The sequence below is a fragment of the Aotus nancymaae genome, unplaced genomic scaffold, assembly GCF_030222135.1.
Source record: "Aotus nancymaae isolate 86718 unplaced genomic scaffold, 86718_ANA_hifiasm-v0.15.2.pri h1tg000210l, whole genome shotgun sequence".
In the NCBI taxonomy this organism is placed as follows: domain Eukaryota; kingdom Metazoa; phylum Chordata; class Mammalia; order Primates; family Aotidae; genus Aotus; species Aotus nancymaae.
The window spans coordinates 2,424,341-2,442,804 of NW_026988625.1; the positions used below are offsets into that span (position 1 = coordinate 2,424,341).

General features: G+C 41.2%; 1 protein-coding gene across 7 annotated transcripts in view; it reads right to left on the reverse strand.

Moving 5' to 3' along the window:
* Positions 1 to 18,038, reverse strand: part of CABIN1 (calcineurin binding protein 1) — a 161,959-nt gene extending 143,921 nt beyond the window's left edge. For 4 of the 7 annotated variants that reach the window (XM_012454131.2, XM_012454135.2, XM_012454126.2 and 1 more), the window contains exons 1-2: positions 17,969 to 18,038; positions 17,371 to 17,467 (exon numbers count right to left, since the gene is read on the reverse strand). The gene's annotated coding sequence lies outside the window, so the exon portion shown is untranslated. Of the gene's footprint in view, positions 1 to 5,858; positions 6,084 to 15,830; positions 15,945 to 17,370; positions 17,468 to 17,608; positions 17,877 to 17,968 lie in introns of those variants that run through there. The other 3 variants (XM_064371891.1, XM_012454128.2, XM_012454127.3) reach the window with 3 other exon arrangements.
* Between the last annotated feature and the right edge of the window lie 426 nt (positions 18,039 to 18,464).

Consider the following 18,464-nt stretch of genomic DNA (forward strand, 5'->3'; position numbering starts at 1 on the left):
CTACCATCTTTTTTTTGTAACAGGGTCTCACTCTGTTGCTCAGGCTGGAGTACAGTGGCACAATCTCAACTCAGCTCACTGTAGCCTCAACCTCTCTTGGGCTCAGGCACTCAGGCAATCTTCCCATCTCAGCCTCATGAGGAGCAGGGACTACAGGCCATGGTACCAGGTCTGGCTAAGTTTTTAATTGTTTTTTTGTAGAGACAACGTCTCACTATGTTGTCCAGATTCCTGGGCTCAAGTGCCTTGGCCTCCCAAAGTGCTATGATTACAGGCATGAACCACCATACCTGGCCTAGTAACTACTATCTTAAAACTGGCCTTAAGTTTTGTGTTTGAGACAGTCACCCTCTGTCACCAGGCTGGAATGCAGTGGCATTATCTTGGGTCACTGGAACCTCCACCTCCCCGGTTAAAGTGATTTTCATGTCTCATCCTCCCGAGTAATTAGGATTACAGGCGCACTCCACCACACCCAGGTAATTTTTGTATTTTTAGTAGAGACAGGATTTCACCATGTTAGCCAAGCTGGTATCAAACTCCTGGCCTCAAGTGATCCACCTCCCGCCTCCCAAAATGCTGTAATAGGTATGAGCCACTGCACCTGGCCTTGAGTTTTTAAATATCATTACATGCAATAATTTTTTCCTAAAAATAAAACACATCTTTTAAAAACTAAAACTCTTACACTGATTTGACACAGCAAAAGATGGTTCTTTCTAAATGTCCCCTCTACACACCCTCACCTCTTCAGTAGAATCACCCTGCCTCTGGGTCTGTCCCTCTCACTAGCCTTGTAAACTTCTCAAAGGCAGCAGTCCTGTCCTATAGATAAATAGGTGAGGACTATTTTGTACCACCATATTTGGTACCAAATCCCATGAAGGAAAAGACCCACGAGTAGATGAGTAGTTTCTAGACAGCTCAACGGTTACTTAGTCAAACCCTCCACACAGGGAGAAGTACCACAAGTCAAGCAGAAAACAAAGAGCTTCCTGTGCAGGACAAATGTGCACCCTCATTTTAGAGATTAAGAAAGCTGAGCCCTGTAACCATATTCCTAAGGATGGAATAGTCATAGAACTGCACCACTCCATAACAAAGACAGAACAAGGGCTGGAAAAAAAAACAACTAGAGGACAGTACACATTTAACTTTTCAGTCAAATCTTTCTCCATGACCAGCATCCATCATTCACAGGATGACCCTTGAAGGACAGTCCAAGTTTCAGAAGTACCTCAATGCAGAGGCAGCCTGCAGAGACATGGCTCTCTGATGGCTTTGTTAACACCATGGACTGCAGCACTCCCACACAAGGAGGAGCACTCCCATCGCAGCTCAAATAGGACTTCATCAGTCCCAATTTTTTTGGCACACTTCATTTTTCTGTGCTTTGCTTTATTGAACTTCACAGGTACTGTTTTTGATGAACTGAAAGTCTGTGGCAACCCTCTGTCGAGAAAGTTAAGTGTTATTTTTCTAAGAGCATGTGCTTACTTTGCTTACTTTGTGTTTCTGTGTCAGCATTTTTTAGCAATAAAGCATTTCTTAACTAAGGTATGCACATTTTTTTAAGATATAATGCTGCTGCACACTTAATAGACTACAGTACAGTATAAACATTAACTTTTATGTGTACTGGGAAACCAAAAAATTTGTGTGACTTTCTTTACTATGATATATTGCAGTGGTCTGGAACCAAACCCACAATATCTCTGAAGCATGCCTGTAATGATTGGGAAAAAAAAAAAAAAAAAAAAAAAAACCTGCCAGTAGACCCAAAATAGAAGAAACCTCCTCAATCTGTACCTTAGCCAATTTTGTGCTGCTATAACAGAATACCTGAGACTGGGTAATTTACAAAGAACAAAAATGTATTGGCTCACAGTCCTAGAAACTGAGGAGTTAAAGAGCACGGCGCCAGTACCAGTACCTAGCAAAGGCCTTCTTACTGCATCACTGCATGGTGGAAGGTAGAAGGGTAACAGAACATGACAAAGCAAAAGGGGGATAAGCTCACTTCTATAACAAGAAGTGTATAATGAACTTATTCCCACAATAACAACATTAACCCACTTACGAAGGCAGAGCCCTCGTAACCTAATCAACTCTTAAGGGTCCCATTTGTCAACACTGTTGCATTGGGGATTATGTTTCTTACATATAAACTGTGGGGGATACTTCAAACCATAGCAATCCCACAAAAGGTATTTACAAAAAACCTACAGCTAACATCATACTTAACTTCCCTCCAAGATCAAGAAACAAAGCAAGGATATCCACTGTCATCTGTCCTATTCCACAATATACTGGAAGCCCTAGCTACCACATTAAGGCAAGAAAAAGAAATAAGTAGAGATTACAAAGGGAAAAAAATGAAACTGTCCCTTTTCACAGATGGCATGATTGCCCTTCATAGAAAATCTCAAGGAATCTAGAAAATAAAGCCCTAGAACTTTTAAGTGTGTTTAGCAAGTCATAGGGTACAGGTCAACACATAAAAAGTAACTGTATTTCTTTCTGCATACTAGCAATAAACACTAGATGTCAAAATTGAAAAAATATCATTTATAATAACTCCAAAAATTATGTATAAATATAATAAAATGTATATAAAGTCTATATTCTGAAACCTAGAAAACAGTGATGAAAGAACTCAAAGTAGACCTAAATAAATGGAAAGACATACCACGTTCATGAACTAGAAGATTCAACATAGTAAAGACATCAATTTTCCCCAAACAGACCTAGATTTAGTGCAATTCCAACAAAAATCACAGAAGGGTCTTTTGTGATTATAGATAAGCTGACAGAAAGATTTAATGGAAGGCCAGAGAGGTACTAGAATGACCCAGTTTTAAAAATCATAATAATATTGGAGGAATCACACTACACAATTTTAAAACTTACAATAAAGCTGTAATAACCAAGGCAGCGTAGTGTTGAAGGAACAGACAATAAATCAATGAAACAAAATATAGAGTCCATAAGAATTCAAATGAACATGGCCAATTTATTACTGACTACAGTGCAAAGGCAATTCAATGCAGAATCTTCTCTGCAACAAATGGCTCTGGAACAACTGAACATCCATATGCAAAAAGCAAAAAGAAAAAGAACCTTGACCAAAAATTCACATCTAATACAAAAATGACTCAAAATGGATCATTTCTAAACATAAAATATAAAACAAACACAGGAGAAAATCCTGGAAACCTAGGGTTAGACAAGCCTTCAGACAACACACAAAAAAACACAATCCATAAGCAAAAAATTTGATAAACTGAACTTCCAAATTTAAAAACTTGCTTTACAAAAGACACTGCTACAAGAATGAAAGGTCAATCCTTGCACCAAAACAACCAGTAAACTAGGAAAATAATTATCAAAATCTACCATTTCAAACTCTGGAACCTGGCCAGGCATGGGTTCACACCTATAATCCCAAGGCAGGATAAACTGCTTGAGCCAAGGAGTTTGAGACCAGCCTGGGCAACATAGTGAGACCCTGTCTCTACAAAACATAAAAAAAAAAAAAAAAATTAGGTCAGGCACAGTGGCTCAAGTCTATAATCCTAGCACTTTGAGAGATGGAGGTGAGTGGATCACCTGAGCTCAGGAGTTCAAGATCAGTCTGGGCAACATAGTGAAAACTTGTCTCTACAAAAAATACAAAAAAAATTAGCTGGGCATGGAGGTACGTGCCTATTGTCCCAGCTACTTGGGGGGCTGAAGTGGGAAGATCACTTAAGTCCAGGAGGTTGAAGTGAAGCTGCACTGAACTGAGATAGTGCCACTGCTGCAGTGAGCTGAGATTGTGCCTGGGTGACAGAGTGACACCCTGTCTCAAAAAAATAAATTAGCTGGGCATGGTGGCACATACCTGTAGTCCCAGCTACTTGGGAGGCTGAGGTGGCAGGATACTTAAGCCTGGGAGGTCGAGGCTACAGTGAGCTGAGATTGTACCACTGCACTTCAACCTGACAAACCAAGTGAGACCCTGTCTCAAACAAAGCAAAACAAAACAAAAAGACTCTGCAACCTGACCAAACACTTACAACAACCAGCAGAGTACTTGATAAACACAGGCTGCTAATATTTGGTAAAAGAATAACTTGCTCGACTCAGCTACCATCCCTCATTCCTCAGCCCCATAACTCACAGCTGTAGGGACAGCAGCCCATGTTCCTAAAGTGGCTGGCTGGTTCCAGAGTGAGCAGTGGAAATTATCCTACAAAAACGTGGGTTGTGCACTTTGGTTGGTCTGGCAGATCCCTGTAGAACTGGTATATACTTGCCTTGGTTTTGGCCTTCTCAGGCTACAGATGTTTTCACAGGTGGCTTCTATTAGAAAATTTAAAGAGATGGAACACCTTTCCCCACTTTTTGAGCCAGACACCTGTAATCTCAGCACTTTGGGAGGCCAATGTGGGCAGATCACAAGTTCAGGAGATCAAGACCATCTTGGCCAACATGGTGAAACCCTGTCTCTACTAAAAAGCTCCGCCTCAGTTTCCCAAGTAGCTGGGATTAACGGTGCACGCCACCACGCCCAGCTATTTTTTGTAATTTTAGTAGAGATGGGATTTCACCATGTTGGCCAGGCTGGTCTCAAACTCCTGACCTCAGGTGATCCGCCCACCTTGGCCTCCCAAAGTGCTGGGATTACAGGTGTGAGTCACCATGCGCGGCCAGCATATTTTTGACTGTCATATCATCAGTGTAAATTGTGCCTTTGTTACATTTAATACTTTTGGGTTAACCAAAATTAGCCAAGTGTGGCAGCACATGCCTGTAGTCCCAGCTACTTAGGAGGCTAAGGCAGGAGAATTGCTTGAACCCGGTAGGCGAAGGCTGCAGTGACCTGAGATTGCGCCACTGCACTCCAGCCTGGGGCAACAGAGAGACACTCCATCTCAAATAAAAAAAAAATAGAGAATATGCCCCAATCCAGCAACCAACATAAAGCAGCAAAACCCAAAGGAAATGCAAAGACACATAAATAGTAACACCCTAAAAATTAGAGACTTCACACCAATCTCAAAACAAGACAGATAACACACCAAGTATGGCACTAAGCATCTGTAATTTCAGCTACTCAGGAGGCTGAAGCCCAGAAGTTAAATCCAGACTGGGAAACATAGCAAGACTCTGTCTCTTAAAAAATAAATTAAAAATTTTTTTTTTTTTTTTTTTTTTTTTTTTTTTTTTGAGACGGAGTCTCGCTCTTGTTACCCAGGCTGGAGTGCAATGGCGCGATCTCGGCTCACCGCAACCTCCGCCTCCTGGGTTCAGGCAATTCTCCTGCCTCAGCCTCCTGAGTAGCTGGGATTACAGGCACGCGCCACCGTGCCCAGCTAATTTTTTTGTATTAGTAGAGACGGGGTTTCACAATGTTGACCAGGATGGTCTCAATCTCTCGACCTCGTGATCCACCCACCTCGGCCTCCCAAAAAAAAATTTTTTTTTAAAGACAAATTGGACGGACACTGTGGCTCATGCCTGTGATCCCAACACTTTGGGAGGCCGAGGCAGGAAGATGACTTGAGCCCAAGAGTTCAAGCCTAGCCTGGGCAACAGAGTGAGATCCTGTCTCTACAAAACAATTTTAAAATGATGGTTAGGCTTGGTGGCTCATGCCTGTAATCCCAGCACTTTGGGAGGTTGGGGTGGGAGGATCCTTTGAGTCCAGGAGCTCAAGACCACCCTGGGCAAGATAGTGAGACCCCCCTCAAAATCTCTAAAATAGGGAGAGAGATCCAAGATGGCTGATCACTAGCAGCTCGGGCTTGTAATTCCCAGTGAAAGCGCAGAGAACGAGAGGACGCCACACTTTCAGATGAATATTTGTTGCTCACGGACTAGGAGATTCCCAGTAGAGGAGCCCCACGGGTCGCCAGGGCGACTCTTGTGGCCGGCATGGTGGTTTTGCTGGAGCCTTAGCCCGCCAGTTCTTGGTGCAGAGTCTGGAGATTCCCGGGCAGAAAAGCACCATCAATCTTAACACCGCTATTTTGGCCGGTGCAGTGGATTGCTCAGATTTCGGCGCTGGGAATCAACAAGTTGGACGTCAGCTCAGAGACCTAGTTAGAAAGGCGGTAATAACAAAGACGACAGAGGGATAAATATATAATGAAGGGAAGAAACCAGCGTAAAAAGGTAGAGAATACTCAAAATCAGAATGCCTCTCCCTCTACAGGGGATCGCAATTCCTCATCAGTAACGGAACAAGGCTTAATAGATTACGAGTGTGTTCCAATAACAGAAGCAGGTTTCAAAATGTGGGTGATAAGAAACTTCTGTGAATTAAAAGAACTTGTTCTAACCCAATGCAAAGAAACTAAGAACCTTGAAAAAAGGTTTGACGAAATGTTAACGAGAATGGACAATTTAGAGAAGAATATAAGTGAATTGATGGAGCTGAAAAACACAACACGAGAACTTTGCGAAGCATGCACAAGTTTAAACAGTTGAATTGATCAAGCAGAAAAAAAGATATCAGAAGTCGAGGACCAGCTCAGTGAAATGAAACGAGAAGACAAGAATGGAGAAAAAAGGATGAAAAGGAATGAGCAAAGTCTCCAGGAAATATGGGACTATGTGAAAAGACCTAATTTACGTTTGATAGGTATACCTGAATGTGACAAAGAGAATGAATCCAAGTTGGAAAATACTCTTCAGGATATCATTCAGGAAAACTTTCCCAACCTGGCAAGGCAGGGTAATATTCAACTCCAGGTAATACAGAGAACACCATAAAGATATTCTTCAAGAAGACCAACCCCAAGGCACATAATTGCCAGATTTATTAGGGTTGAAATGAAGGAGAAAATACTAAGGGCAGCCAGTGAGAAAGGTCAGGTTACCCATAAAGGGAAACCTATCAGACTTACAGCAGATCTCTCAGCAGAAACCCTACAAGCCAGAAAAGAGTGGGGACCAATATTTAACATCCTTAAAGAAAAGAACTTTCAACCCAGAATTTCCTATCCAGCCAAACTAAGCCTTATAATCGAAGGAAAAATTAAATCTTTTGCGAACAAACAAGTACTTAGAGATTTCACCACCACCAGGCCTGCTTTACAAGAGCTTCTGAAAGAAGCACTATACATATAAAGGAACCACCAATATCAGCCTTTCCAAAAATATATCAAAGAGCAAAGAGCATTAACACAATGAAAAATTTACACTAACTAATGGGCAAAACAGCCAGCTAGCATCAAATGCCAGTATTAAACCTATATATATATTCTAATTGGATAAAAAGCCAAAACCCATCGGTATGCTGCATCCAGACCCACCTCACATGCAACGATACACAAAGATTCAAAACAAAGAGAAGGAGGAAGAGTTATCAACCAATCAGAGAGTAAAAATAAACAAACAAAAAGCAGGAGATGCCATTCTCGCCTCTGATAAAGTAGACTTTAAAGCAACAAAGAGCAAAAGAGGCAAAGAAGGAAATTATATAATGGCAGAAGGATCAATGTAACAAGAAGAGCTAACGATTTTATAGATCAACGAGACAGAAAATTAACAAGGACATTCAGAACTTGAACTCAGACCCGGAACAAGTAAACTTAATAAACATTTACAGAACTCTCCACTTCAAATACACAAAACATACATTACCACTTCACACCTATTCCAAAAGAGACTACATAATTGGAAGTAAATCACTCCTCAGTAATCGCATAGCATTTCATAGGTTTAAATGAAATATTGGTTGGCTGCTTGTTTGTTATTTTCTTCCCTTATTCCTTCCTGTTTACATCAAGTATAATTATTGGTATAAAAGAGGTTTTCAATACCCATTACTAAACTGCATTCTAGCCTGGGCAAGAAAGCAATACTCCCATTCTCTCTCTCTCTTTCTCTTCCTTTTTCTTCCTCTTCTTCATTTTCTTTCTTTTTTTCAAAAAAAAAAAAAACAAAATCTGAAACTTCTTTGAAGATTCAGAATGAAAAATGGCTTTTACTCAATGAGGGAAGTTAATGAGATATCTACAAAAAAAAAAAAAAAACTCTAAAATAAATAAATAAAATAAAAATTAGCCAGGCATGGTGGCTTGCACCTGTAGTCCCAGCTACTGGGGAGACTGAAGTGGGAGGATCACTTAAAACCAGGAGTTCAATGCTGCAGTGAGCCAGGCCACTGCACTCCAGCCTTGGATACAGAGTGAGACCTTGCCTCAAAAAAAAAAAGAAAAAGAAAAAGACAAATCAAGTGGAGAAAAAAATAAGTAAGGGGATAGACGATCGATCTAAACAACATAATACAGGAGACTGTGCAGATGTATATCAAACTCCACACCTTGATGACAGAAACATTCACAGCACATTCACAAAAAAACTGTTAATGTATTAGGTCACAAATAAAACACTTTCCATCAAGTAAAGATACTAAAAACAACACTTCCCAATCATAATGCTTTACTAACACAGCCATCACCACCAACAGAAGAAAGGTGTGTCTACATAAAAATTTAAGAATCTCCTGACAATTTCCAGATAAAAGGAAATGCAAAGAAAAATTTAGAGAAATTTAAAGAAATACTAACAGCCCGGCATGGCGGCTCATGACTATAATCCACCTGTAATCCTAGCACTTTGGGAGGCCAAGGCAGGAGGATCACTTGAGTCTAGGAGTTCGAGACCAGTCTGGGCAACACAGGGAGATCTCATCTCTACGAAATACTTAAAAATTAGCCGGGTGTAGTGGCACATGCCTGTAATCCCAGCTCCTTGAGAGGCTGAGGCAGGAGGATCATTTGAGCCTGAGAGGTTGAGGCAGCAGTGAACAGTAATTGCACCACTGTACTCCGGCCTGGGTGGCAAAGTGAGACCCTGTATCAAAAATAAAAAATAAAAAAAATAGGCCAGGCACGGTGGCTCACGCCTGTAATCCCAGCACTTTAAGAGGCCAAGGCAGATGGAACACAAGGTCAAGAGATTGAGACAATCCTGGCCAACATGGTGAAACCCTGTCTCTACTTAAAATACAAAAATTAGCCAGGCGTGGTAGCATGCGCCTGTAGTCCCAGCTATTCAGGAGGCTGAGGCAGAAGAATCGCTTCAATCTGAGAGGTGGAGGTTGCAGTGAGCCAAGATTGCGCCACTGTGCTCCAGCCTGGTGACAAAACAAGATTCTGCCTCAAAAATAAAAATAAAATAAAAAATAGATACTAACAATAAAAACACACATCACATATGAAAACACAATGTAATCGTCTAAGGGAAAAATAATTATATGATTATCTCCATAGAAGAGAAAGTCTGATAAAATTCAACATCCATTCATAATAAAAAATACTCAAGAAAATAGAAATTGAAAGGTATTTTATAAATATGGTAATATAAATATACCTTAGTCCTGAAGCCAAAATCTTATTTTGTGGTCAAACACTAGAGGCATGTCCATTAATATCAAGAGCAAAGCAAAGATGTCCACTATCTCTGCTACTATCCACCACTGTACTATGAATATTAGCCAATGAAATTAGAAGAGAGAAATCAATTAGAGGTTAAAAAAAAAAGGGTAAAGAAAAAATACCACTTTGATTTGCAGTAGCTTTGAAGGTCTATGAAAAAAAAAAAAAGAAAAAATACCACTAATTGCAGATAATATGACATACTACCTGGAAAACCCCAAAATCAGTGATAAAATTTATTCAATAAAAACTCAGTGTGCTCAGCACAGTGGCTCAGGCCTGTAATCCCACTACTCTGGGAGGCCTAGGTGGGTAGATTACTTGAGGTCAGCAGTTTGAGACCACTCTGGCCAACATAGTGAAACCCTGTCTCTACCAAAAATACAAAATGAGCCAGGCATGGTGGGCATCTCTATCCCAGCTACTTGGGAGGCTGAGGCAGGAGAATCACTTGAATCCGGAAGGTGGAAGTTGCAGTGAGCCGACATTGTGCCACTGCACTCCAGCCTGGGCGACAGAGCGGGACTCCTTCTCAAAACAACAACAACAAAAAACTAAATAAAAACACTCAGTGAAGCTGCACAATATGAGATTAATATATAAAAATCAATAGCCTTCATATATACAAACCACAAAAGAAAACATTATGGTAGAGAAAAATCCCATTTGCAATAGCAACAAGGTAATTAAATACTTAAAAATAAATTAAAACTGTGCAAGAGGCTGGGTGTGGTGGCTCACTCCTGTAATCCCAGCACTTTGGAAGACTGAGGCAGGCGGATCACCTGAGGTCGGGAGTTCAAGACCAGCCTGACCAACATGGAGAAACCCCGTCTCTATTAAAAATACAAAATTAGAGGGACAGCAAGGGGTGGGGAGTTGGGGAGAGATAGCATGGGGAGAAACGCCACATATAGGTGAAGGGGAGGAAGGCAGCAAATCACACTGCCACGTATGCACCTATGCAACAATCTTGCATGTTCTTCACATGTACCCCAAAACCTAAAATGCAATAAAAAAAAAAAAAAGTAGCCGGGCGTGGTGGCGCATGCCTGTAATCCCAGCTACTTGGGAGACTGAGGCAGGAGAATCGCTTGAACCTGGGAGGCAGAGGTTTCAGTGAGCTGAGATCGTGCCATTGCACTCCAGCTTGGGCAACAGGAGCAAAACTCCATCTCAAAAAAAAAAAAAAAACTATGCAAGAAAAATTTTAAAACATTATTAAAAGACACTAAAGTTAACTTGAACAAACGAAATGGCATCCCCTGCTCTTGGACAGAATTCGAAAATATAAAGATGTCAGTTCTCCCCAAGTTAATTTATACATTCAATGCAATCCCAATACAAATACTGACAACATAATAGACAAGATGATACTAAAATTCATATGGAAAAACAAAAATTTAATACTAGGAAAACAATGAAAACAAAAAACTGTAAGGGGGGATAGGCAAAACAGACATGAAAACATACTATACAAAGCCTTCATAATTAAATCAGTATGGTACTGGTGCATATACAAACAAAAAGATGAGGTCCAGAATTAGACTCAAGTACATATGGAAATAAAAAATATGGCAAAGATGGCATCTCAAATCTCTGGAGTCAAGATGATCTTTGTACTAAATACTACTGGAACAGTATTCACTGTTGGAAAAAGACAACTCACAAGAATAAACTTGCAAATGAATTAGAAATCTAAATGATAAAAAATACTGCAACAGTATTCACTGTTGGAAAAAGATAACTCAAAGAATAAACTTGCAAATGAATTAGAAATCTAAATGATAAAAAATAAAACCAAAAGGCCAGGTGCGGTGGCTCATATCTGTAATCCCAGCACTTTGGGAAGCTGAGGCGGGCAGATCACGAAGTCAAGAGATGGAGAGCATCCTGGCCACATGGTGAAACCCCAAAAATACAAAAATTGGCTGGGCATGGTGGCATGGGCATGTAGTCCCAGCTACTTGAGAGGCTGAGGCAGGAGAATCGCTTGAGCCCGGGAGGCAGAGGTTGCAGTGAGCCGAGACTGCACCACTGCACTCTAGCCTGGTGACAGAGCGAGATTCTGTCTAAAAAAATAAAATAAAACCATAAAACTACTAAAGGAGATACTGGTGAATTCCTCTGTAATCTTTGTATTAATACTTAGTATTAAGTAGTAGGGGTCAAATATGACTTAAAATTCAGAGATAGTTAAAAAAAAAAAAAGACTGATAAATTTAACTACACAAAAATTAAAAAATTTCTGCATGACCAAAAAAAAAAAAAAATCATTTAAAATGTCAGAAAAAAAATTAAAAGCTAACAAATTGGGAGAAAATATTTGCAATATATACCACTGACATGGGACTAATATCCCTAATATACAAACAGCTCTTAAAAACTGAGGAACAGGCCGGGCGCGGTGCCTCACGCCTGTAATCCCAGCACTTTGGGAGGCCGAGGCGGGTGGATCACGAGGTCAAGAGATCGAGACCATCCCGGTCAACATGGTGAAACCCCGTCTCTACTAAAAATACAAAAAATTATCTGGGCACGGTGGTGCGTGCCTGTAATCCCAACTACTCAGGAGGCTGAGGCAGGAGAATTGCCTGAACCCAGGAGGCGGAGGTTGCGGTGAGCCGAGATCACGCCATTGCACTCCAGTCTGGGTAACAAGAGTGAAACTCCGTCTCAAAAAAAAAAACTGAGGAACAGGCTGGGCACAGTGGCTCATGCCTTTAGTCCCAGAACTTTGGGAAGCCGAGGTGAAAGGATTGCTTGAGGCCAGGAGCTCAAGATCAGCCTGGGGAACACAGAGACTACATCTCCACAAAAAATTTAAAAATTAGCCAGGGCATGGGGGCGCACATCTGTAGTCCCAGCTACTCAGGGCAGGTAAAGTGGAAGGTTGAGGCTGCAGTGAGCTGTGATCGCGCCACTGCATTCCAGCCTGGGTGACAGAGCACCACACTATTTTAAACAAAGAAATAATTTTTTTAAAATGAGGGGCATGGCATTATTTACAATACTCAAAAGGTAGCCTCCTTTAAGCTGGAGCTACAAAAAAAAAAAAAAAAAGAGACTGGTAGAAGCAACCCAACTGTCCATCGACAGATGAATGGCTAAACAAAATATAGTATATACATACAATGAAATATTTATTATTCAGCCTTAAAAAGGAAGGTAATCCTGACACGTTACAAAAAAGAAGGTAATTCTGACATATGCAGTAACATGGAAGAACCCTGAAGACATTATGGTAAATGGAATAAGCCAGTCACAAAGACAAATATTGTATGAGTCCATGTAGATAAGGTACTTACAGTAGTCAAATTCATAGATACAGAAAGTAGAATGGTGGCCACAGGGCTGGGGGAGGGAAGAATGGAAATTCCTGTTCAATGGATACAGAATTTTAGTTTGAAAAGAAGAAAAAAGTTCCAGAGATGGAAGGCGGTGATGGTTGCATAACATCGTGGATGTATTTAATGGTATAAAAGGGCACACTTAAAAAATGGTTAAAATGTAAAATGTATGTTGCTTATATTTTGTCACAATTTTTTTTTAAAAAAGCTAAAGAACAAAACAAAAACCTGGTAGACAAATGGAGAAAAAATATGAACAGATAAATCATAAAAGACGCAACTAGCTCGAAAACATGAAAAAATGTTCGAATCACTCATAGAGAGATGCATATTAAAACAACAGTAGATACTATTTCTCACACACACTAGCAAAAATTAAAGCGTGACAGCATACAATGTTGACGACATTGTGGAGAAACAGGCACTATTCTCATACATTGTTGGTGGGAGGGTAAATTGGTACAACCTTTCTGGAGGGAAATTTGACAATATCTGAGGAAATTACATATGCCTTTACCTTTCAACCCAGCAATTCGACTTCTAGAAACTACCCTGAATATGTACCTCCAACCATACAAAAATACAGATGCACATGGTTATTCACTGTGCAGCACTGTTTGTAATTGCAAGATAATGGAAGCAGCTTAAATGGCCATAGATAGGAGTACATTCTAATGTACATAGATATGGTACATTCTATAGTACATTCATACAATGAAGGAATATGAAGCTGTAAAAATTAATGAGGCAATGTTCATAGCAACATAATTCAAAATAATGCATAAGTAGAAACCCAAAAGTCCATCAACTGATTAATGGATAAACAAAAGGTGGTATATCCATCCAATGGAATATTATTCAGCCATAAAAATAAAGCACTGACAACATGCATGAACCATGAAAACATTATCCTAAGTGGAAGAAGCCAGTAACAAAATACCACATATTGTATGATTCCATTTACATGAAATGTCCAAAATGGGCAAATTTATGAAGTCAAAGTGGATTCATGGTTGCTTAGAGCTGGGGGAAGACAGGATAGGAAGTAATTGCTAATTGCTAATGGATCAAGGTTTCTTTTAGAGGTGATAAAATGTTCCAAAATATATTGCGATGATGCTTGTATAAGTCTGTGTATATACTAGAAACCACTGAATTGATACTTAAATGGGTGAATCGCAAGGTATATAAATTATATCTCAATAAAGATGCTTTTGTTTGTTTTTGAGACAAAGTCTCGCTCTGTCGCCCAGGTTGGAGTGCAGTGGCATGATCTCGGCTCACTGCAACCTCCACCTGCTGGGTTCAAGTGATTCTCCTGCTTCGGCTTCCCTAGCAGCTGGGACTACATGCATGTGCCACCATACCCAGCTAATTTTTTTTGTATTTTTAGTAGAAATGGGGTTTCACCACGTTGGTCAGGCTGGTCTAATGATCCACTCACCTCGGCCTCCCAAAGTGCTGGGATTACAGGTGTGAGCCACCGCACCTGGCCTCAATAAAGATGTTTTTAAAAATGAATGAAGAAGATCTCTATGAACAGATATGGGATGATTTTCAAAACAACCTATTTGGTTTTTGTTTTTGTTTTTGGAGATGGAATCTTGATTGGTCGTCAGGCTGGAGGGCAGTGATGCAATCTCGGCTCACTGCAACCTCCACTTCCCAGGTTCAAGCGATTCTCCAGCCTCAGTCTCCCAAGTAGCTGAGATTACAGGTGTGTGCCACCACACCCAGCTAATTTTTGTATTTTTAGTAGAGATAGGATTTCACCATGTTGGCTAGGCTGGTCTCAAACTCCTAACCTCAGATGATCCACCCACCTCAGCCTCCCAAAGTGCTGGGATTACAGGCGTGAGCCACTCCACCCCGCCTAAAACATACTATTAACTGAAAAAAGCAAACACAATTATCTATAGCATGTCACCCTCTGTATAAGAAAGAAGAGGATATGAGAAAATACACAACTGTAACATAGGGAGAAATGCCAGATGTAGGTGACGGGGGGATGGAGGCAGCAAACCACATTGTCATGTGTGTACCTATGCAACAATCCTGCATCATCTGTACATATACCCCAGAACCTAAAGTACAATAAAAAAAGGAAAAAAAAAAGAAAAAATAATAATAATAAAAAAGAAAATACACAGCTATCTGTTCACTTGTGCAAAAGAAATATGAGATAATCCAGATACCAAGTTAGATATACAGGGTATATAGGGAAGGGGTGAAAAGAAGGGGCAAATGGCAACAGGGCAGTAGGCATGAGGAGGAAAGTTCTCTCAGTACACCTTTGTGTGTAGCTCTAACTATCAGAAATCAGTCATAATTCATACCCCAAAAATAAACTAAAATCAACTAGGATATAGGGGGAACTCAAAATGAAATACAAACACTAACAATAAACCTAACTATTACAACTAACATAACCACTCTGAAGGGCATGAGGAAGAAAAGAACTAAACTAAGTAACTGTGAAAAACAGTATCTTGACTGGATACTGTGAGGCTGAAGACAAAAAGAACTGTGATTCCAGGGTTGGGACAGAGAAAACACAAGATGAACCTGGAACATCTTTAGGTGTCATAAAGTAAGTGCTCAACAACAACAAAAAGATGATGGCCGGTTGATAGGCCACAGAAGCTAACCTGAAGGAGACCTTCAACTGAATAGCCAATGCTGGAACAGTAAGCAACAAAATAATAATGATAATGAATTTTAACTCACAGAATGTAATGCATATCCATGGCCTATACTAATACAAACAAATAAAGAGAGAGTGGATAGTTCCTCTTTCAGTGGAACTTAACTTAATAAATAAGTGTAGAAGGAAAGAGAAATAATTACCTTCAGGCAAACACCACAAAGAACTGCAGATGGAGGCTAAAGTCAGCGCGCACAAACTCATAGAGAACCAGAATTTGCGTCCTCTCAAAGTATGTCTCCCAACAGACTCATTAATTAAAAAGGGATACTAACTTTTTGGTGTAGAAACCTGGCAGACATCAAGCAAACAACAGATCAAAATATCACCAGTAATAAGACATACCAGTATCCTGGACTCCATCTGATGCACTGAGAAAGACACCAAGATAATGCGTCTGCGTTATTCTGGCCAACAATGCATAATCTCACCCCAATCATTAGAAAACACTGGACAAACCTTTAAATTGAGAGACATTAGACAAAATAACTGATCAGTACTCTTTAAAAGCATCAAAGCCAAGGAACACAAGAAAAGACTAAGGAAGTATTATGGACCAACGAGAAATAACTAAAATGCAACATGGGTTCTTGGATAGAATCCTGGAATGAAACCGCAACCTTAATTTAAAAAATGGTAACATTCATATCACGTCTGTAATATAGTTAATAATGCTGTACCAACACTAGCTTTCTGTTCTTGATAACTGTATTATGATTATGTAAGATGTTAACATTAGGGAAAGCAGGGTGAGGGACATAAGAGAATGTTTTGTATTGTTGTTGCAATTTTTCTCTAAATCTAAAATTAGCTTAAAAAGCTTAAAAATAAATAACCATGCCAGGCAGGTGGCTCACGCCTGTAATCTCATCACTTTGGGAGGCCGAGGCAGGCGGATCACCTGAGGTCAGGAGTTCGAGACCAGCCTGACCAACATGGAGAAACCCCATCTCTATAAAAAAACAATAATAATAAATAAATAACCATTTGATTATACATTTATCATCTGTAAGCAATGTGAGGATGGTGACCATTTATGTATTGTTCACCATAAACCCAAGAAACTCACTAAAAGGAGCTTTAAAAAAAATAGCTATTGAAAATCATGAAAAAGAAAAATATCTATTCATTTCTGACTCCCAGCCCAGCAGCTACGTTTCCTGAGATAGCAGCACATTCACCAGACTTGTTAGTCTAAGCTAGTAAGTTATCAAACCTGTCAGAGTATGGTTTCCATGGCCTCAGAACACATGATAAAGAATAGCACATTTTGAACACCTCAGCACCCTGATCCAGAGTGTTAACTGGGGGTGTTTCCTGGCCTGGAAGGTGGGAAGCCTATGTCTTAAACTCAGTTGTGGCACTGCCTTGTCTGTGGGACTGACGTGACATAGATGCCCCTCTCTGGGTCTCAGTTCCCCCTCATGTATGAGGCTTTGTACTAGATGAGGGTTCTGCAAGCTAACCAGCCCATCCTCTTTGTACAGCCCAGGAGCAAAGAACGGATTTTACATTTTTTTAATATTTGGAAAAAAAATTATGACACATGAAAATTATATAAACAATATATACGATTAAAATTTCGGTCCCCATAATTAACATTTTATTGCAACACAGACACTCTCTTGTGTATTGTCCTTGGCTGTATCCACACTACATTGCCACACTTGAGTAGACAGAGTACGCCCCCCGCCAAGGCTAAAATACTATTATGAATACTATTATACTCATTATATTTACACTATAACAATGTAAACATTAATATATATACAACAAAAGTTTGCCGACCGCTGAAGGAGACCGTTCTAAGGACATTCTATTTCTAACCACAATAATCACACAGAAGGAAACTTAGCCACGTGGAATCCGGTCCCACATTTATTACCTGTACCCAGGTCCTGAAGAGTTCAGTGACTCCCAAAGCCACTTGTGCAGACACCTTGGGAATGTCAGGTGAGTTTCATCTGGCCAGGGCCCGCCTCCTGCGGGGAGGCAGTGAGCAGAATAGTCAAAATTTTCAGTCTGGAGTCGCGCTCACCCACTGGGTGGCTTGGAGCAAGTCATTTCACCTTCCCTCGGCCTCAGTTTCCCCCCCCGTAAATGGCACTAATAATGGCACTCACCTCGCAGGGATACTGTGAAGGTGAAGCGAAAGGTCGCGAGTAAAGGGTTAACGCTAGGCTTTGCACCCTGCAGACTCCAAGTCAATGGTGGCTCCTGCTGTTATTGTGAACCACCCCTGAAGGCTGAAACCCATTCTAGGCACCTCAGGGCGGCGGCAAGAGCCGTAAAGAGGTCCGCGAGGCAGCCAGAAAGCCTGGCCTCAGTTTCCCGGACTGTGGCTCTAGAGCTGACCGCGAAACCCCCAGCGTCCTCACGTGACCCAGTCTCGCACCTGCAGTCCCTCTGACCCGCGCCCCCGGCTCTGCCCAGCGTCGCCCCCACCCCGGCACAGCCTTCAAAGCAGCCTTCCAGGAACTCACCAGGTGTCTCCACAGCAACAGCCAGTCCTTCCCGACGACCACGCCGGTCGGCTGGGCGCCTGACAACAAGGCGCGCTTCTATTGGCCCCGGTGCCGGCTGCACCAACCAATCAGCGTGGGCGCACGCGCCCCTCGCCCGCCCTACTGGGCTAGTTCGCTGGGACCCTGCAGACAGCTACCCTTGGAGCGGTGCAGCGCGGGAGAGCGTGTGTGTCTGTGAAATCTGTGAAATGCGGAGTGGAGCTTGTTGGTTCCGGATCCCCGCTCTTGGTCCTCGTGTGCTGGAGGCTCAGAGCACCAGCTCGCAGTCGGACTCCCAGCTCCACAGCTTGCGCCCTGAGCAGTCGCTAAATGATGGGCTGTGTATGGTCTTGTAGGCTGACTGACGGCTCCACATGGCTACTCCCGGAAGACCAAGAAAAGAGGAAGATGATCAACCCCTACAGCGCCTAACTCTTCTAACAACAGAAGAACAAACATTCTAATATTGTTTTCT